The 22,053-nt window shown below is 43.9% G+C and overlaps 1 non-coding gene across 1 annotated transcript; it reads right to left on the minus strand.

Moving 5' to 3' along the window:
* Positions 1 to 3,657: 3,657 nt before the first annotated feature.
* TRNAK-CUU (transfer RNA lysine (anticodon CUU)) lies at positions 3,658 to 3,730 on the minus strand. Its single transcript has one exon. It is a non-coding gene; the product is annotated as a tRNA-Lys (tRNA).
* Positions 3,731 to 22,053: the final 18,323 nt, after the last annotated feature.

Raw genomic sequence — 22,053 nt, forward strand, 5'->3', positions numbered from 1 at the left:
TATATATATATATATATATATTTATGAAGGAAAGAAGCCAACAGTCGTCGAGGCGAATGAAAGCGTTGGGGATGGTACTTTATGTCTTTTTTTTATGTTTACTTGGATAATCACAGAAATTAGTAATGTAATCTGTTAAGGGAGAAGATAATTAGACAGAAAGTAGAAGAAAAAACAACGTGCCGACGGTGGGATCCGAACTCACGACCTCCGAATAACGCAACCGGTGCTCTTCCAACTGAGCTACATCGGCAGCTGTCCCCCCTGCTACTTTCTTGGGTATTTATGTTGTCTGTATACGAACCTTGAGAGTGTTCACCAGCGCCACCCTCAGCCATAGCGGCGGACGTGGGACGTCCTTTGTTACCGCCTGCGTCACGTAGAACGTGATCAAGAGCGAGGGCGAAAGCTGTGCTAGAACCCTCTTACGCTACCTATGGCTTCAAGACTGCCAGAAACGAGACCCCAGTAAGCTACAAGCAGATCAATCAAGGGGAAATGAGGGTGCTCGTTATAATACATGAAGGAAAGAAGCCAACAGTCGGCGAGGCCAAGGAAAGCGTTGGGGATGGTACTTTATGTCTTTTTTTTATGTTTACTTGGATAATCACAGAAATTAGTAATGTAATCTGTTAAAGGAGAAGATAATTAGACAGAAAGTAGAAGAAAAAACAACGTGCCGACGGTGGGATCCGAACCCACGACCTCCGAATAACGCGTCCGGTGCTCTTCCAACTGAGCTACATCGGCCGCTGTCCCCCCTGCTACTTTCTTGGGTATTTATGTTGTCTGTATACGAACCTTGAGAGTGTTCACCAGCGCCACCCTCAGCCATAGCGGCGGACGTGGGTCGTCCTTTGTTACCGCCTGCGTCACGTAGAACGTGATCAAGAGCGAGGGCGAAAGCTGTGCTAGAACCCTCTTACGCTACCTATGGCTTCAAGACTGCCAGAAACGAGACCCCCGTAAGCTACAAGCAGATCAATCAAGGGGAAATGAGGGTGCTCGTTATAATACATGAAGGAAAGAAGCCAACAGTCGGCGAGGCCAAGGAAAGCATTGGGGATGGTACTTTATGTCTTTTTTTTATGTTTACTTGGATAATCACAGAAATTAGTAATGTAATCTGTTAAGGGAGAAGATAATTAGACAGAAAGTAGAAGAAAAAACAACGTGCCGACGGTGGGATCCGAACCCACGACCTCCGAATAACGCGTCCGGTGCTCTTCCAACTGAGCTACATCGGCCGCTGTCCCCCCTGCTACTTTCTTGGGTATTTATGTTGTCTGTATACGAACCTTGAGAGTGTTCACCAGCGCCACCCTCAGCCATAGCGGCGGACGTGGGACGTCCTTTGTTACCGCCTGCGTCACGTAGAACGTGATCAAGAGCGAGGGCGAAAGCTGTGCTAGAACCCTCTTACGCTACCTATGGCTTCAAGACTGCCAGAAACGAGACCCCCGTAAGCTACAAGCAGATCAATCAAGGGGAAATGAGGGTGCTCGTTATAATACATGAAGGAAAGAAGCCAACAGTCGGCGAGGCCAAGGAAAGCGTTGGGGATGGTACTTTATGTCTTTTTTTTATGTTTACTTGGATAATCACAGAAATTAGTAATGTAATCTGTTAAGGGAGAAGATAATTAGACAGAAAGTAGAAGAAAAAACAACGTGCCGACGGTGGGATCCGAACCCACGACCTCCGAATAACGCGTCCGGTGCTCTTCCAACTGAGCTACATCGGCCGCTGTCCCCCCTGCTACTTTCTTGGGTATTTATGTTGTCTGTATACGAACCTTGAGAGTGTTCACCAGCGCCACCCTCAGCCATAGCGGCGGACGTGGGACGTCCTTTGTTACCGCCTGCGTCACGTAGAACGTGATCAAGAGCGAGGGCGAAAGCTGTGCTAGAACCCTCTTACGCTACCTATGGCTTCAAGACTGCCAGAAACGAGACCCCCGTAAGCTACAAGCAGATCAATCAAGGGGAAATGAGGGTGCTCGTTATAATACATGAAGGAAAGAAGGCAACAGTCGGCGAGGCCAAGGAAAGCGTTGGGGATGGTACTTTATGTCTTTTTTTTTATGTTTACTTGGATAATCACAGAAATTAGTAATGTAATCTGTTAAGGGAGAAGATAATTAGACAGAAAGTAGAAGAAAAAACAACGTGCCGACGGTGGCATCCGAACCCACGACCTCCGAATAACGCGTCCGGTGCTCTTCCAACTGAGCTACATCGGCCGCTGTGCCCCCTGCTACTTTCTTGGGTATTTATGTTGTCTGTATACGAACCTTGAGAGTGTTCACCAGCGCCACCCTCAGCCATAGCGGCGGACGTGGGACGTCCTTTGTTACCGCCTGCGTCACGTAGAACGTGATCAAGAGCGAGGGCGAAAGCTGTGCTAGAACCCTCTTACGCTACCTATGGCTTCAAGACTGCCAGAAACGAGACCCCCGTAAGCTACAAGCAGATCAATCAAGGGGAAATGAGGGTGCTCGTTATAATACATGAAGGAAAGAAGCCAACAGTCGGCGAGGCCAAGGAAAGCGTTGGGGATGGTACTTTATGTCTTTTTTTTATGTTTACTTGGATAATCACAGAAATTAGTAATGTAATCTGTTAAGGGAGAAGATAATTAGACAGAAAGTAGAAGAAAAAACAACGTGCCGACGGTGGGATCCGAACCCACGACCTCCGAATAACGCGTCCGGTGCTCTTCCAACTGAGGTACATCGGCCGCTGTCACCCCTGCTACTTTCTTGGGTATTTATGTTGTCTGTACACGAACCTTGAGAGTGTTCACCAGCGCCACCCTCAGCCATAGCGGCGGACGTGAGACGTCCTTTGTTACCGCCTGCGTCACGTAGAACGTGATCAAGAGCGAGGGCGAAAGCTGTGCTAGAACCCTCTTACGCTACCTATGGCTTCAAGACTGCCAGAAACGAGACCCCCGTAAGCTACAAGCAGATCAATCAAGGGCAAAATGAGGGTGCTCGTTATAATACATGAAGGAAAGAAGCCAACAGTCGGCGAGGCCAAGGAAAGCGTTGGGGATGGTACTTTATGTCTTTTTTTATGTTTACTTGGATAATCACAGAAATTAGTAATGTAATCTGTTAAGGGAGAAGATAATTAGACAGAAAGTAGAAAAAACAACGTGCCGACGGTGGGATCCGAACCCACGACCTCCGAATAACGCGTCCGGTGCTCTTCCAACTGAGCTACATCGGCCGCTGTCCCCCCTGCTACTTTCTTGGGTATTTATGTTGTCTGTATACGAACCTTGAGAGTGTTCACCAGCGCCACCCTCAGCCATAGCGGCGGACGTGGGACGTCCTTTGTTACCGCCTGCGTCACGTAGAACGTGATCAAGAGCGAGGGCGAAAGCTGTGCTAGAACCCTCTTACGCTACCTATTGCTTCAAGACTGCCAGAAACGAGACCCCCGTAAGCTACAAGCAGATCAATCAAGGGGAAATGAGGGTGCTCGTTATAATCCATGAAGGAAAGAAGCCAACAGTCGGCGAGGCCAAGGAAAGCGTTGGGGATGGTACTTTATGTCTTTTTTTTATGTTTACTTGGATAATCACAGAAATTAGTAATGTAATCTGTTAAGGGAGAAGATAATTAGACAGAAAGTAGAAGAAAAAACAACGTGCCGACGGTGGGATCCGAACCCACGACCTCCGAATAAAGCGTCCGGTGCTCTTCCAACTGAGCTACATCGGCCGCTTTCCCCCCTGCTACTTTCTTGGGTATTTATGTTGTCTGTATACGAAACTTGAGAGTGTTCACCAGCGCCACCCTCAGCCATAGCGGCGGACGTGGGACGTCTTTTGTTACCGCCTGCGTCACGTAGAACGTGATCAAGAGCGAGGGCGAAAGCTGTGCTAGAACCCTCTTACGCTACCTATGGCTTCAAGACTGCCAGAAACGAGATCCCCGTAAGCTACAAGCAGATCAATCAAGGGGAAATGAGGGTGCTCGTTATAATACATGAAGGAAAGAAGCCAACAGTCGGCGAGGCCAAGGAAAGCGTTGGGGATGGTACTTTATGTCTTTTTTTTATGTTTACTTGGATAATCACAGAAATTAGTAATGTAATCTGTTAAGGGAGAAGATAATTAGACAGAAAGTAGAAGAAAAAACAACGTGCCGACGGTGGGATCCGAACCCACGACCTCCGAATAACGCGTCCGGTGCTCTTCCAACTGAGCTACATCGGCCGCTGTCCCCCCTGCTACTTTCTTGGGTATTTATGTTGTCTGTATACGAACCTTGAGAGTGTTCACCAGCGCCACCCTCAGCCATAGCGGCGGACGTGGGACGTCCTTTGTTACCGCCTGCGTCACGTAGAACGTGATCAAGAGCGAGGGCGAAAGCAGTGCTAGAACCCTCTTACGCTACCTATGGCTTCAAGACTGCCAGAAACAAGACCCCCGTAAGCTACAAGCAGATCAATCAAGGGGAAATGAGGGTGCTCGTTATAATACATGAAGGAAAGAAGGCAACAGTCGGCGAGGCCAAGGAAAGCGTTGGGGATGGTACTTTATGTCTTTTTTTTTATGTTTACTTGGATAATCACAGAAATTAGTAATGTAATCTGTTAAGGGAGAAGATAATTAGACAGAAAGTAGAAGAAAAAACAACGTGCCGACGGTGGGATCCGAACCCACGACCTCCGAATAACGCGTCCGGTGCTCTTCCAACTAAGCTACATCGGCCGCTGTCCCCCCTGCTACTTTCTTGGGTATTTATGTTGTCTGTATACGAACCTTGAGAGTGTTCACCAGCGCCACCCTCAGCCATAGCGGCGTACGTGGGACGTCCTTTGTTACCGCCTGCGTCACGTAGAACGTGATCAAGAGCGAGGGCGAAAGCTGTGCTAGAACCCTCTTACGCTACCTATGGCTTCAAGACTGCCAGAAACGAGACCCCCGTAAGCTACAAGCAGATCAATCAAGGGGAAATGAGGGTGCTCGTTATAATACATGAAGGAAAGAAGCCAACAGTCGGCGAGGCCAAGGAAAGCGTTGGGGATGGTACCTTATGTCTTTTTTTTTTATGTTTACTTGGATAATCACAGAAATTAGTAATGTAATCTGTTAAGGGAGAAGATAATTAGACAGAAAGTAGAAGAAAAAACAACGTGCCGACGGTGGGATCCGAACCCACGACCTCCGAATAACGCGTCCGGTGCTCTTCCAACTGAGCTACATCGGCCGCTGTCCCCCCTGCTACTTTCTTGGGTATTTATGTTGTCTGTATACGAACCTTGAGAGTGTTCACCAGCGCCACCCTCAGCCATAGCGGCGGACGTGGGACGTCCTTTGTTACCGCCTGCGTCACGTAGAACGTGATCAAGAGCGAGGGCGAAAGCTGTGCTAGAACCCTCTTACGCTACCTATGGCTTCAAGACTGCCAGAAACAAGACCCCCGTAAGCTACAAGCAGATCAATCAAGGGGAAATGAGGGTGCTCGTTATAATACATGAAGGAAAGAAGCCAACAGTCGGTGAGGCCAAGGAAAGCGTTGGGGATGGTACTTTATGTCTTTTTTTTATGTTTACTTGGATAATCACAGAAATTAGTAATGTAATCTGTTAAGGGAGAAGATAATTAGACAGAAAGTAGAAGAAAAAACAACGTGCCGACGGTGGGATCCGAACCCACGACCTCCGAATAACGCGTCCGGTGCTCTTCCAACTGAGCTACATCGGCCGCTGTCCCCCCTGCTACTTTCTTGGGTATTTATGTTGTCTGTATACGAACCTTGAGAGTGTTCACCAGCGCCACCCTCAGCCATAGCGGCGGACGTGGGACGTCCTTTGTTACCGCCTGCGTCACGTAGAACGTGATCAAGAGCGAGGGCGAAAGCTGTGCTAGAACCCTCTTACGCTACCTATGGCTTCAAGACTGCCAGAAACGAGACCCCCGTAAGCTACAAGCAGATCAATCAAGGGGAAATGAGGGTGCTCGTTATAATACATGAAGGAAAGAAGCCAACAGTCGGCGAGGCCAAGGAAAGCGTTGGGGATGGTACTTTATGTCTTTTTTTTTATGTTTACTTGGATAATCACAGAAATTAGTAATGTAATCTGTTAAGGGAGAAGATAATTAGACAGAAAGTAGAAAAAACAACGTGCCGACGGTGGGATTCGAACCCACGACCTCCGAATAACGCGTCCGGTGCTCTTCCAACTGAGCTACATTGGCCGCTGTCCCCCCTGCTACTTTCTTGGGTATTTATGTTGTCTGTATACGAACCTTGATAGTGTTCACCAGCGCCACCCTCAGCCATAGCGGCGGACGTGGGACGTCCTTTGTTACCGCCTGCGTCACGTAGAACGTGATCAAGAGCGAGGGCGAAAGCTGTGCTAGAACCCTCTTACGCTACCTATGGTTTCAAGACTGCCAGAAACGAGACCCCCGTAAGCTACAAGCAGATCAATCAAGGGGAAATGAGGGTGCTCGTTATAATACATGAAGGAAAGAAGCCAACAGTCGGCGAGGCCAAGGAAAGCGTTGGGGATGGTACTTTATGTCTTTTTCTTTATGTTTACTTGGATAATCACAGAAATTAGTAATGTAATCTGTTAAGGGAGAAGATAATTAGACAGAAAGTAGAAGAAAAAACAACGTGCCGACGGTGGGATCCGAACCCACGACCTCCGAATAACGCGTCCGGTGCTCTTCCAACTGAGCTACATCGGCCGCTGTCCCCCCTGCTACTTTCTTGGGTATTTATGTTGTCTGTATACGAACCTTGAGAGTGTTCACCAGCGCCACCCTCAGCCATAGCGGCGGACGTGGGACGTCCTTTGTTACCGCCTGCGTCACGTAGAACGTGATCAAGAGCGAGGGCGAAAGCTGTGCTAGAACCCTCTTAAGCTACCTATGGCTTCAAGACTGCCAGAAACGAGACCCCCATAAGCTACAAGCAGATCAATCAAGGGGAAATGAGGGTGCTCGTTATAATACATGAAGGAAAGAAGCCAACAGTCGGCGAGGCCAAGGAAAGCGTTGGGGATGGTACTTTATGTCTTTTTTTTATGTTTACTTGTATCCCATCGTATTGACCATCCTCATAAACTAGGCTTTGATTTATTTAACATAAATCGTTTTTAATCATTCGCGCCACGTACCTCACGTGACTGGAATCACCTTCCAGCAGATATGCCAGCATTATTATTTATGATATTTTTTGCGAAGCTATAGCTAGCACTGTATGCTCATGTGTTATTTAAAATTGGGTCTGTGTTGTATTTCCCAATTTATGTATCTCTGTGTTTTTCCCCTCCCCCTCGGTAATGCCTCTGGCCCTGAGGGTACAATAAATAAATAAATAAATATATATATATATATATATATATATATATATATATATATATATATATATATATATATATATTTATTGTACCCTCAGGGCCAATATATATATATATATATATATATATATATATATATATATATATATTTATTGTACCCTCAGGGCCAATATATATATATATATATGTATATATATATATATATATATATATATATATATATATATATATATATATATATATATATATATATATATATATATATATATATATATATATATATATATATATATATATTTATTGTACCCTCAGGGCCAGAGGCATTACCGAGGGGGAGGGGAAAAACACAGAGATACATAAATTGGGAAATACAACACAGAGCCAATTTTAAATAACACATGAGCATACAGTGCTAGCTATAGCTTCGCAAAAAATATCATAAATAATAATGATGGCATATCTGCTGGAAGGTGATTCCAGTCACGTGAGGTACGTGGCGCGAATGATTAAAAACGATTTATGTTAAATGAATCAAAGCCTAGTTTATGAGGATGGTCAATACGATGGGATACATGTAATGGTTGAGGGATAAGGTGATTGCGCAGTACGTGATAATGGTACAATTTGTGAAACAATGCGATACTAGATGGTTTTCGACGAAGTGACTGCGATGGAAGAGAAAGACTAGATTTCACACTACTTATGCTTGCTGTGCGGTTATAATTAGTTAGAATGAGACGTACCGAGGTATTCTGGACCACCTCAAGAGCAGTTATATGACTGTCATAAGAAGCATCCCAGACTGGAGTTGCATACTCCAGTTTGGAGCGATTTAGTGGTTTATAGAGCTGCAGTTTCAAATAAAAAGGAACGTTGAAAAAGTTTCGACGTAAATAACCTAGCATGCGATTAGCGTTGTTGATTATGTTCTCAATATGCAGATACAATTTATGTTAGCAGCAATTTAGAGCCAGTATATTTACATGATGTTACAGATTCCAGATATGTTATCAATGTGGTACGCAAGCGCGGTAGTAGATTTTCTTGAAACACAGATTAGTTTAATTTGTTAATATTTAGTTGCATAAACAATTTTTTGCACCAGTTAGCTATAGTGGTAAGGTCAGACTGAAGAAGACAACTATCGTTAGTATCTGTTATTTCTCCAAAAATAACGCAATGAACCGCGAAAAGGAGAATATGAGAGTTAACAAGAGAAGGGAGATCATTGATGTAGACTAAGAACAAAAGCGGCCGAAGGACTGAACCTTGGGGAATGCCTGAATTCACTTCTGTAAAACCTGAATTAAAACCGTTGGCGGTAACAAACTGCGATCTGTTAAGAAGAAAGCACTGAATCCATTTCAGTGGACTAGGGTGAAGGTTTAGACTACTGAGTGTTTATAATAGGAGTCTATAAGATACCTTGTCAAAAGCTTTACTAAAATGAAGGCATGTGCACTCCGATAGCAGTGATGATTGGTCAAGGATATGGTCTAAAGCATGTGCAAAATGTTTTAGTTGAGTTTCACATGAGTATGATTTCCGAAAACCGTTTTGTGCGGATCAGAAGAAAGCATTTGATTCAAGAAAACTAACAAGGTTTGAAAAAATATGTTCTATCATTTTACAACATGTGCTAGTAAGAGATATGGTGCGATAGTTCAATGGAGATTTTCTGCTACCGCACTTGCACACTCGAATAAACTTCCCCATTTTCCATTATTTTGGCAGTATAGATTGTTCGTATGATTGCTGAAAAGTTTAGTCATCATATTGGAAACATAGTCCGAAGTGTTTTTCAGAAACCTAAAGTGAATACGATCACAACTTGGGGCGGAATGAAGACTAAAATTATCAATGAGTTTGATGACACCAAATCTATGAAATATTAATGGAGACATAGTTGCACAGCTGTGGTTATGCGTAATAGGCATGTGTGCATCAGAAATGACTGAAAAGTTCGCGGCAAAGGAACGGTTGAGAAGTCAAGCAACATAGTCTGAAGAAATGGGGTCACTAGAAGTGTCGGTTAAGGTTATATTTTAATCAGTCGTCGGATTAATAACGCGCCAGAATTGTCTAATATTTGTTGTTAACAATGACGCAAGAGTATGTGAATGAAAGTGTTTCTTTCAGTCTTTTATTGCCTGTATGTAGGCTTCGGATGCAGTCGAGTAGGATGCCCCAAGTCCGCTTGTAGGGGATAGTTTAGCGATGATAGAGTCGCTTCTTTTAGTTAGATAAGCGCTTGATATGATTGCTGTACCAGAAAGCACTAGTGTGGTTGCGCTGAGGAATGAACTCACCAGTAAGAAGATTTACTTTGGCCGCAAATATGTTCCAGTTATTTTGAATAGTGCGGTCGTCAAAGCCATCAAGAAAATTGTCAACAAAAACAGTCAGTTCGGAGTTATAGCCTGAAAATGTGCTCGTTTATAATCGCATATCACAGTACGCTTTTTGTTACACTTTCGACTAGATAACTTAATGGAAAAATTGAAGAGAACGTGATCATTGAGGCCTGGCAGATAAGCTACAGGTGAAACTATCTCGAGTCGAGTAGTCAGGATCAGATTAAGAGTATTGGCAACGTTAGCAGCTAGTCTTGTAATTGCGTGCACATTTGCTGAAATGAGAAACCTAAGCATGTATCTAAAAATTCATTAGCTAGAGACGAGAACGATAACAAAATCGGAAAATTAGAGCTCCGCTTAATCTTAGTAAAATCGAAACACCGAGCAGAAATATTGGAGATGCCGGAAAGCATACAGAAACTGAATTAATTGCATCATAACGTTCATTGCAGAATGTGGGAGAGGAAGATGGAGGGCGACAACAAACTCCTTTTATAACTTTCTGGTAATTAAGCGTAGCTGTTGCCCATACCATTTCTAAATCAGTGTGAACCTGTATACATGAGGTGATATCATTTGGAATTACTAGCAGCGCTCCTCCGCCCTTCTTTGTTCCACGATAACAGCGAAAGAATGAAAAACGATGAGCTTTAAGAAAGATATCAATGTCCCGAACATATGCAGTTAGCCAGTTTCAATTAAAGCAATGATGTTTGAAGAACACGTGTCTATAGCTTATGATAAGGAGTTATATTTGTTAAGAACACTTCTGATGTTAGTAAAACGAACTGATGCAAAGGCTTCAGATATCCTACGACTATCCCTTACATGTGCCTAGGATGTGTTGGGTTCGCAATCGGTTGCGGGGGAATTGAAGCCTGCTCTGCTTGTTTGAATGGGGATGATGGTGTCTATGATCGAGTCGTACATGTAGTCGTAGATGTACATGTAGTAATTGAGAAGCGGTAGAGGTTAATGAGTTTTGTCAATGGATAGGGGGTGACGTAACTTGTGTCAGAAAAAAATAAATAGGCCGATAAGTTAGGTACGTAATTAATTAGAGTGAAAACAAGCAAAATCGTGTCCGCAGCAGTTTTGAGTAATTGAGAAGTGCGGTGTCAGTCGATAAAAGCTTAAGTAATATTGTGTTCAGAAATGATCAGGCCAATCAGTAATTGGGTAAATAATTATGCAACAATGTAAAGGCAAACTCAAAAATGTTCTCATTAGCCAATGACTTGGTGCCGCCTCTGCATGTATCAAATACTAAAATAGAGAAATAAATCAGCCAATTAAGGTGACGTCAAGGTGTGACTTCAAGCAACCTGTTCTAGAGCCAAAAAAGGGCATAGCAGGGGATTGGAGTGGAATTCGAAACTACCAAAGAATAAATTAGTTAATTAAGTCAATCAATCAGGGTGACGTCAAGGAGGTGACGTGCCTTATTTGGAAATACAGCCGAAAAAGGGCATATGAAGGAAGTGGCGCGTAATTTGAAAGTACCAAATACTGTAAACAAGATGTGAATTAATGTGACGTCAATGATGTGACAACAAGCAACAGGAAGTAGTGCCAAAAAGGGCATAGGAAGGTATTTGCATGCAACTAGAAAGTACCAAAGATTGAAATGGGTAAACAAGATGTGAATTTATGTGACGCAGTGGACGTGACGTTACGAAACCTGAAGTAGAGCCAAAAAGGAGCATAGGAAGGGATTGGCGCTCAGTTTAAAAGTACCAAACCCTAAAATGGGTAATCAAGCAGTGAATTAAGCAACTAGCATCAACTAGATGCAACGAGAAGCAAGCAACAGCAAAATTCGTTCTTTCGAGTTATTCAAATGGAGATTCTACAGCGCTGAATAATGTTTTTTTCGGTGTCAGTGAAATAGAACTGGACGTTGAGTAGCTTCTGGGAGTCATCCCAGCGGTCGAACGCACTGACTCTGGTGCAATTATCAAGCCGATCATCAACATCGTCAATTGGAAGGCCGGTGAAAATCAGGGGAGCAACCTGGCGGCTGGTGCCCGTCCAGGCCAGAGTAGCCACAACGGTAGGAGGTAGCCTAGGTTGAATGCCCTGTGCTGGATTCAACTCTGAGCGCTGTGCGTTTCAAGCGCTGTTCGCTGCAGGTGTATACGACTCGGCGTATGCATCTGCCACTCGGCCTAAACGGACCGTTCACTTTACTCAATTTTCTCATTGGGCCGTGGAACCTGTTGGTTACGGATTCTACAATTTTCGGTAAACAGCTTATGCTGCGGCTGTGAGTCGAATCGGGCGGCGTCAGACATTTGTCTGGGGTAACTACGAAGACTAGTCAAATAACTTAGGAAACATGGAGAAGAGCAGCGCAAAGGAAACAAGGAAACGCAGGCTTAGCGCAGGCTACGAACTGAAGTTTTTGAAAGACAGGCCATATTTTATACTCGAAATGAAACATCAGTAATCAGAAAACACGAACCACAGTTGCAATAACTGCCAGTAGCATAGTTATCTTATCAACCTATGGAATGTCAGAGGCAGTCAACAAGCTTATATGCCTCAGGGGAAATAAAAATTTTAGGTAACCAGCAGTTCTGAATTACCATAAAAGCAGAGTCAAAACTACTAACCATGAAAAACCGCAGAAACTTCAAAAAGCGTAAACATTAGGCAAAAACATCAGCAAAATAAAATAATGAACAGGAGAAATTCTTTTTCTTATGGCCTATACATTCATACGAAAAAGGTGAAAGCGACATCGCAATAGGTAGTTGTTCATAGGCAGTTTCGGTGGGATGATGCTGGTACGCAAGACAGCATTTCACTTTAAAGGGGCTCATTTTAAGCATTGGTATATTTCTGCTAAAAGCATGGTTGCACAGATTTTCCCATGTTTTTGTATTAAAAGAGTAGTGTATTTTTTGCTAGACTGTACCGCAAGCTGTGCCTCAGCTTTCGATAATATGTTTTGATTAAAACATTTATATCACATCAACAAGCAACCAGCTCACCGAGCCGCCTAACTTCTTAAGTCTGTAAACCGTTTTTTACAAGTCATGCTTTGAGTGTCGTCTAAACTGATAATGTGACTGCATTTTCAGAATGCCAAACTGGTAATCTGTCCACCATTGTGCTGCTGCAAGCGTCCCTCATGACAGGGCTACACTGCAGCTCATGGAGTTTTATTTTCAGGATGACCCTCGTGATATTTCATACCATCTTTCACTGAACAGTTCTGCCTGGTAAGTAACCTTTGAACATTATTCCAACTACAAATCCTGTTGCCGTACCATACTCAGCACTGAGTTAAATTGGATTAGGCTTCAGCTTTAAATAGGCAGCACGTTTCTTCAGAGTAATGCTCATACATTTATGGCATGCTTGTGGACAACCTTATAACAGTTTTTGCAACAAAAGCTTTGTTCCTCAGTAAGCTGACCTAGAAGCAGGATAATTTGCTGCCGTTGGCATGCAACAGAAGGCTTGAAGGCAATAAGAACCACAGAGTACATACCACAGTTTTGCCTGATTGCCTTAAAGCTGCTTGTTTGAAGGTCACCAACAACAATAAAGGGGGACCTAAATGCATATTTTGCTTTTATCGTGAAAGTCTTTGTATGCCATTATAACCAGGGTTCCCTGGGAGGGGGGGGTCCTACCGAATAACCATCCACCAGACATCTTAAAAACAGCACAGATGGCTGCATAGCTGTTCTTTTTGGACCCATCTCCAGTTCACTGTGATGTACCTAATGTGTTTGCTTTGTTTGCAGATCAATGCCTTGTAAGAGATTATGAGGTTTACACTGGCCATTTCCAAGCACTGACTTTAAGTACCACACCACTAGGAAAAAAAAAACATTTGAAAGTGTATATGTGGAACGTAATTAGGCACTTCACTAGTAGCAGTATTACGTAGAGGAAAATGCAGCTTTTCAGAAACAAACAATATTGAGGTCAAGTAAAACAACGAAAGTGAAGGCAACATTGCAATAAACTAAAATATCGTTAATTTTACTTTCAAGGAAAATAATTGAATTATTCATTCAAGGTATTGATGGCCTTGAAGCAGAACCAAAAACAGTTTGCATTGCAGCAATTTTAATTAAACACCTGGAACATGGTTGTCTATATATTTGAGATGAAAGCTGAGTGACAACTACGCTTTTCATGGTTTTGTGAAGTGCTTTGTTTTCCGCGCACTCTTCAGAGTATTGAAGAATTCATGAAAAGTTTCAATTTCTACCATAGCCCTTTTCGCAGTGTGACCCAGTAGCAATGATGCGTCGACAAAAAAATGGCCCTGTTCCATTTTGAGGATCTTGTGTGGTGACGCATCCTAAAAACACAATGGTTTCTCTGAAATTTGATTACGCACAAGCGGAGGAACCATGTGCATGCGAAAATTTTCACGGCCTGATGCAGTCCTTAATAAAAGGCCATTGGCGTGCGCTGCAGTGTCTGAAGCGACATGGCTGGCCACATAAATTCACAAAAGGAGGTGCCCTCCCCCCCCTCCCCCCGAGTATAGAAATTAAACTTTAGGTGGGCAGTGGTGGGTAGGGGGTTGTACAGGTGAGTGGTTTACCAGAGAGATGGTCAGCGACCCAACTGCCGCCCACCATGAGGTAAGAACCCTGATATAACACATCATGAGAACATTTCGCTTGCTGATAACGTAACAAGTGTCTCGCCCTCCATAGAATCTATGAATGTAGTTGAAAACAATTGATGCGTAAACATGAAGCCAGATGGGGACAAAACTAGGTTTCAGGAAGTTAGATGTTTGAAGGGTTCCAAAACAAATTTCGGAGCGCACAGTGAGGCTATGGTTTGCCTGCAAGGTTACAACATATTTTGTCTTCGCAGGTCGTCAGGTGAACCTTCCTCCACCAGTTCATTGTGTGTGCACAGAGCTTACTGGAGCTGACAAAATATTGCCGAATCTGTCACCTTCCTGCAGAATCATCAGTGGAGGTGCTCAAGAGATCTTTGTTTTTGCAATCCTGGTGGCCCTAGCTTGTCACGTCAACTGTTTCATTTGTGCATATTTGCCTTTACGAGTTGTGGCAATGCACTTATTTGAACATGTATTAGATCTTTTGTATTCTCTTCAGAAGAAAACTATTATTCAATCGGAAAAAACGTTAAAAGCTTCATATTTTATGCGAGAGCATGAAATAATGATTGCACGGCAAACTTTTACATCCTTCCATGTGGGTAATTGTGCGCTGTCAAGTCGTCATATCCTCATCTTGTGTCTTAGCGCAACTCTCAAAGTCTGTTGTTTCGTTTTTGTTAATTTCTTTCACATGAATTTTCTCTCACAAGCAATTTAAAGCACTAATCTCGGGAAAAAGATTGCCAACTAAAATGCGACGGGCTGTCCACCGGTGTAAAAGTACTGCCATAAAACGCACATGGGTTTAATGTGAAACCGATTTTCTGTATTAAATACACTCATGTACCAAAGATTGTGTACAATTCAGGCTTTTCACACACTTATAATTAGGGCATGTTTCACCTGCTGCACAGTAACGTGACTGTATTTGCGCTGCATGCGCAAATGTGAATGTTGTGCCTTAGGGGGATATGAAGGCTGCCTATGACGCACCCTGTCAAGTGGGGTTTGGCAGCATAGCTGGCAGCGTATTCCACGAAATCTGCTTTTCCAGGTGTGATAACCTTGTCATGGTAATATCCTCTTTTCAGGATGGGTACATACACACGTGGCATAGCCAGCCTAAGAGAAGAGAGTTTCTTCTCAACAACACTGAGATTGCTGCTGCCACCTTATTTATTGCGTGCATCTTCACACAGTCTCTGCGGTGGCTGGAGAAAGCTGGAATCAGCTGCTCCACCAAGTGGATGTACGACCGCATCTAGAAATTAGTGCCGATGCCTGATGTGAAGCAGGTATTTATATTTTATTGTTTAGTATATCTTTGTAAATCATATTTATTTGAATTAATTGGGAGGGCTCTACTAATAACTGTGTTGTGCTGGGTGGCGCTCATTGTCAAGTATTCTAAGACCGCTCATGAGCACACACTGTCAGTAAACAGACCTTCAACATCACAATACACTTTGTTAGGGAGTGGTATCTATATACCTCCCTTCATAGTAACCATCACGCGTACTAGGCAGGCGGTGTGTAGTAATAATTTAGGCTTGAGACAAGTCGCAGGCACTATTTTTGAAGGCAGTGTGATGAACAGGAATTAGGGAGGTGGGGTTTCAATCTTGTATGTGATGCTGGTCATTGGTAACGAAGGGCTCGTGTGACATGGCAAAATATTTTCACTCATGCCTGCTCGGCGCGGTAGATGCCAGGGGATTCAGACAAGGAATTTTGGAGAACACCGTGTTGGTCACTGTTGTAAGAGCATTGCTGATAATATTCGGAAATTGAGAGCAGGTAATCTTCGGCCGGCATTGAGTTGGCCTATGGCCATAGGCGGCCAATCAGGGAGGCAGGGAGAGCGAACGCCCCCTTAATCCTCTCAGAGGGCGCCCATACTTTTACTCTGTCGTACTTGTGTCGTCAAGTTGTCAACGTGGAAGTTTATAGCATGCAGTTGTTTTCACGATAGGGAGGGTTGATGACCCATCATGTTGCATTACAAGAACTTCTGGCTTGCCACCTCTACCCCTGGAAAGCTGAGGACTCAACAAACCGTCGTAAGAGCACGTCGTCGCATACTTTTCAATGCTGTGTCCATGGCGTATCTTGTTTTAATTTTAAGCGCACACAATTCTTTTTATGTTTCAATTGCACCACATCAAAATAAAATTTTGATAACAAATCCTCATATTTCGTTTGCGCTTTGGCCTGCTGCAGGTGGGCGCAGGGTTGCGTGAAGCCGCTGCGGTGAAACGTCGCTCCTCCTAGTGCAGAGCCCTGCGCACGCCTATGACTATTTCATCATGAATAAAGGACAGTAATGGGTCCCGTGCGGATAAAAGTAAGAGTACCTGCAGAATCATCTATACAAGTATTGTGGGTGAAGTTCAAAATTTGTATGCTAACATCTCATTCCCATGTTTTGGGGGGTTATGTATATAAAGAGGATATTTAGGAGCATATGGTTAAGACATTGCATGCACCATCTGTGAAGATTTTTGATTAGCCACTGTGGCGAAAAAGCAGTGGCTACTGTCTGAAACCAGTTGACAGGGAGTGCCATAATGGAGCATGCCGTCACGCATTATATGTGTAGACAGAATCAGTCACAGGTACTTTGCATTTACTTGGCAAGGCAATGCTGCCTCGATCTGGGTTTCATGTCTGTAAGGCAGTTGCTGTCACACAATTTACAACATGGAAATCATTCGTATCAGAATACTGTTTTGTTCCGTTCGGTCTCGAAGCAAGAGCAGAAAGCACTGATGGAATAGCTGAAGAGATGTGGTAGTGTTGCAAACACATGTACTCAGGACTGCAGACAAGCTGCCGCCAGAACTTCCACCATTAGGCGTTATGTTCCAAAACGACAGCACTGCGAAGAAAAAGCAAGCTAAGTACCTCAGCAGAGCGCAGTGGCTGCAATCTTTCATTGTGGAGACACACAGGTGTGTTAGTATTATTACACGCAAACAGTGGAAGCTGGTGCTTTTTGAGAAGGAACCTGTCCTGCTTCCATGCTGTCGTTTTCGATTTCTTCGCGCCAGTAACAGTTCTTGTGTGGACGCCGCTATGTTCTGGAACGCTAAGGTAGATGTCTTCTATGCTTTTGCTTTAGATTTCTTCGGGCCAGTAACAGTTCCTGTATGGACGGCGCTATGTTTTGGAACGCTAAGGTGGATGTCCCCGGCTACTTGCTGTGGAGGAGCAGCATTGAAGGGCAGCGCCAGAGCCTTGGCCAACAAACTCCCAATAAAGACCCCGGGGTCTAGAAGGTGGAGCGTCCCACTGAAGAGTGAATTTGTAAACTTTTGACAAGGCATTGATGTTTGGGAGAAAGGGATGTAGTGGCCCTACTAACCATGTGTATGTTTGTATATATATAAAAGTCACAATGAAGTTCCAAGCACTTTGCAGGCTGAGAGTGGTGCCTTTTCCTTTGTACTACTACACTCGGCAGCATACATTTTTTGCTAACACTGAAGATAGCTAATATTGTTAGTCATTCCATTTAAAAGCTTATCTTGTGTGCAGAAATATGATGCCTAGCATTTTTGTGCTGTGCTTGCATCATTGTAATGAATTAGTGTATCCTACTGCAGCAGTTACATTTCAAACGCCTGCTGTGATGAGCTTGTTAATTGGCATATTGGTTCCGGAGCAAACCTTTCCAAAAAGTGAGTTGTTTACAACATCAAATCTCGACGAAGAGTTTCAGAAAAAAAATGCTAATAAAGGTCTGCTGCTGTGCTTTGTTGTGACCAGTGAAATTAAAATAAAATTATAACGGCAAAAAAGCACATTATTTTGGTTGTTATGTGTGAAATATTGTAATGTAGCTTGATGCACCTAGAGGGATCATTTATATTTGCCTTGGTAGTGTCTTATGGCTCAGTGGCGTAATTTCAGCGACAGCCCGGATCCCATGGACAGTTACGGTCTGTCAGCACCCATTTGGTATGTGTCAGCACTTATTCGGCCTACTTTGGTTTTCTACACGACAGCCTACAGAGGGATTTTTTCTTCAGTCGCGGTACTACAAACAGTAAGGTGTATTTGGTCGAACTACTTAGCACTGGAGATCACAAAGGCAAGAACAAAAAGTCATTTGCAATTTTTCATCGCATTCTTGCCACCAAAATGAGAATACTGTTACGAAAAAGGCTACAAGGAATCATCTGCACCAAGAAGTTACGAGCGAGGTTTATTGCTACCCTTTACTTCCTTCCCTGCAATGTAGGACGTCCGCTCGAGTGGGAAGTTGGCCGGTACATTAACCAAACATTATCTAATACAAATTCTAGAGAATGAGATTTTTCAGCGCTCAGTAATTTCAGGCAGGTTAACACTTTACGTGCCTGTCTGCTTGTGCGGTGGTTCCCTTGCCAAAGAATGCAATTTAACTCATATTAGCTTTATGACATTGGTTCCTTCATAGCCTCACATGTCTTGAGTATATGATGTGCTTTGTGGAGCATACTTTTTTGTGCATGCCTCATAATAGTTTGCTCTGTACCTTTGTTGATGCCACTCATATTTTTCACTTTTTAATGTCTTCTAGAAAAACGGCAACTTGAAATAAAGATACCTTTATTGTGCGAGATTTGTTTAATAAAACCGGGGATGCCTAAATGCTGTGTATTCTCTTTACGGAATCTGCCCCATGGCGCTTTTACCACATCGCTTGGCATTACTCTGTTGCGCTTTCCAAGTCGTAGGTAGACCTACCACACAAACTGCAGGAGGCAGCAAATCTGTAGTGGCTGAAAAGTAAAGCTTGATTTAACAGGTGTGACAAAACATGAATAAAGTTCCAAGGGTATATTCGCACTGCATTTTGAATTTATCACTGGGCTGTAGCTGTAAGTCACATTACATTTGTCTTTGTTCTAGCACAGATGTATAATGGCTTATACACAAATACAGTTTTGAGAAATGTTTGCTCTGATTTATAGGATTTAGGTACCAAATTGACTCTGGCTATAATCAATGCCATGGTGGAGGTCTAAAGGAACACTGCAGCACTTTTTGCGAAAATTCGGCTTTCAGCAGAAACCCACAGTTTTTCGTGCTGCGAACTCGAATATCAGGCTGATATTAGGCAGAAGAAAGCAGTAATAGCCTTTTTTCAGCAGGAATACGCAGCCCGCTCGACGGGGCTCACCGCGGGTCGCGCCGCCGCCTCTGATTGGCCAAGACGTCGAGTGACGACATTTGGAGGACCGGGGAAGCTGCCGATGCGGCTCCTTCGCTCCGATGTGTGCTGATCGCAGCTCTCTGCGGCTTTGTGAATGTCACTATGGCATGCCATTTTCACACTAATCACCATCGGGATTTTCACCGCATATACCCGTACTAGATGCGTACACAAACGATGCAGTACTTCCGTTGTGGGGAGCGTAGGTTTGGAATGAAAACTTGCCTCGATTAGAGTAAGACATTTTGAAAAGTTGTGCGTGTTATTCTTAGCAGAAACTATACGGCCCTCAGCAAAACCACGGCGCGTATATTCCTGGAGAGGAAGGGCAGCGAACCCTAGCCGACTACCTCCGTCCCAATTTGCCTCTCGCCGCACACGAAAGGTCATTGTTGTGAAAAGTGAAGCCAGGGCTTGGTGTACCAAATCCTGCCCAAAGTGCCAGTCGCCCTACCGTGCGGAAAAGAACAATGTTATAGAAAAGGTGAATCATTACGCAGCTGCCACCAGACAAATGAACAATAAGCGAAACGCGGTTGCCGAGCTCTGCAATGCATGCGAGGCATTGACGGGGCCATTGTAGACAAAGTCAAATTCACGCAGAATGCTGCCTGAGTCATACGCGATTTAGCAGACGTGGAGACTATTTCCGTTTTTATCGTACTCTCAGAATACACGTTTAGTAAATTGACGGCTGACGTATGTTGAAAACCACGTTGCAGCTCCTCCTCACCCATACCTTCAAGGGAAAACCATGTTCCGAAATGTGTTTTCACAAGTCTCGTCCTTTTCATTTCCAACTTAATTTGCATCCTCAAACAAGACAGGACTATGGCGACTGGTGCCAAATCGCAAGGCCATATGATGATTGCTTGCATATGAGACATATGAGACATATGCATATGAGACTTCGATGATTGCTTGCTTGGACGCATCGAAGGAAACTTCGCTCTGTGCGTGCGCTGCATACCTGAATGCACCCGCAGCCAGCTGAGCGGCACACTCCTTATCTTCTAGTAATGCTCCTGTAAGGGTTCCACGAACCTATCAGGCCCGTGCTGTGCTGGAAAGGATCCCGCAGAGCCTTCACAACCTAGCTGCGACACAGCAGTATGCTTTTCTTAATCATATGCTAGTTCGCAGCTGCACGTGCTGATAAGTTGCTCATGTCTAGCACAGAAGCCGCTGCGCAAAGAACAAAACAAAAACGAGACGCGAATTCAATCATGCCCCGATGCTGTCTGCCCCTCCCATCGCGAGTTTCCACTCCGTCAACGCATCGCAGTCAACGCTAAACGTAACGGTTCACATACAAATGAAACCTGAATAGTCAGAAAGTAATGGAACTACGAAGTACAAGCCTTGCCTCCCTTTTCTTCCTTCAATAACCGGGTTCTAGGTGATGATGACGGTCTCGACGTTTTTGTGCAAGAAAATAGAAGGAACTGCGTCATGGTTCAGTCATGCCTTTTTGTGAAAGTCCTATAGAAATCACATTAGGAACAAACTGCATGTAGTCACAGTCACAAAAATGCTTGGAGTATAATGTTTCCTTTGCTCCGCTTGAATTTATCTCTCTTCTCAGCAATGTCGCATTGGGTCGCGAGCTTTCAACACAATGGAAGATTAATCGTCGCGTCCACAGCTATTAGTGCATCCAAACACATGCAAATCTGTGTTGTATCAGGTGCACAGCACTAAGGCGATGTGTTTTGTACATCCGCAACGCACGCAAGACGAGGAACAGTGCACGCCGAAACCACCCTCCGTTGACTCTGAATGCCTCCGTCTCTTCACGGTGACGTGACGACGGACGGAGAAGCAAGGTTTCTCTCTCCATTTTCCTTCCTCTGTAGCAGTCGTGCGGTGCGCGGGAAATTTGAATTGCGCGCTTTCAGTCGGCGATTGCGTAGGTGTTTTATACATAATCGAAAAAATAACTTCGCAGGCATGATAAAAAAATAACCTACTTAAAAAATCTATACTATTGGCACATTTGAAAACCACTGCAGTGTCCCTCTAAGGATGTTTGGACTACCTAGAAACCACCTAGATTTTTTCGGCATTCACTGACATTGCACTGTGTACGGATGCCTTATTTTTTATACAGTGCGTCACTTTGAAACTGTGAATAGCGTTTGGAGGAGCCAATGCAAACATCACAAAAATACAAAGTTATAATACAAAATCGTGAAGAGGCGTCTTATGATATGAGGATTGGTGCACTGAGAACAACTAAAAGGTGATATGCTCTAGTAACTTCCCAGTGTATATCCCATTGGTCTTCCACAGCGGCCGGCCGGTTATTCAACCGTTCGTATCAAGCGACCCCTATTGCGTGGATGATGAGTACTGTGTACAAGACACTATTGGATGTTAATATTGAGCAGTGGAGTCTTACCACTGATTGCTACGGTAGAACTAGAAGAAGGAGATGACTACACTATATAAAAGAAGGCACTGAACAAGAATAGAAGGGGGAAGCCTCAGTTGGCAGGTCTAGCCAACTTTTCGACAAGTGGACTCGTCTTCGATTGCTTGATTGCCATCTGTTCATTCTGC

Source organism: Amblyomma maculatum, chromosome 3, assembly GCF_055883805.1.
Source record: "Amblyomma maculatum isolate TAMU_Amacu chromosome 3, ASM5588380v1, whole genome shotgun sequence".
NCBI lineage: Eukaryota > Metazoa > Arthropoda > Arachnida > Ixodida > Ixodidae > Amblyomma > Amblyomma maculatum.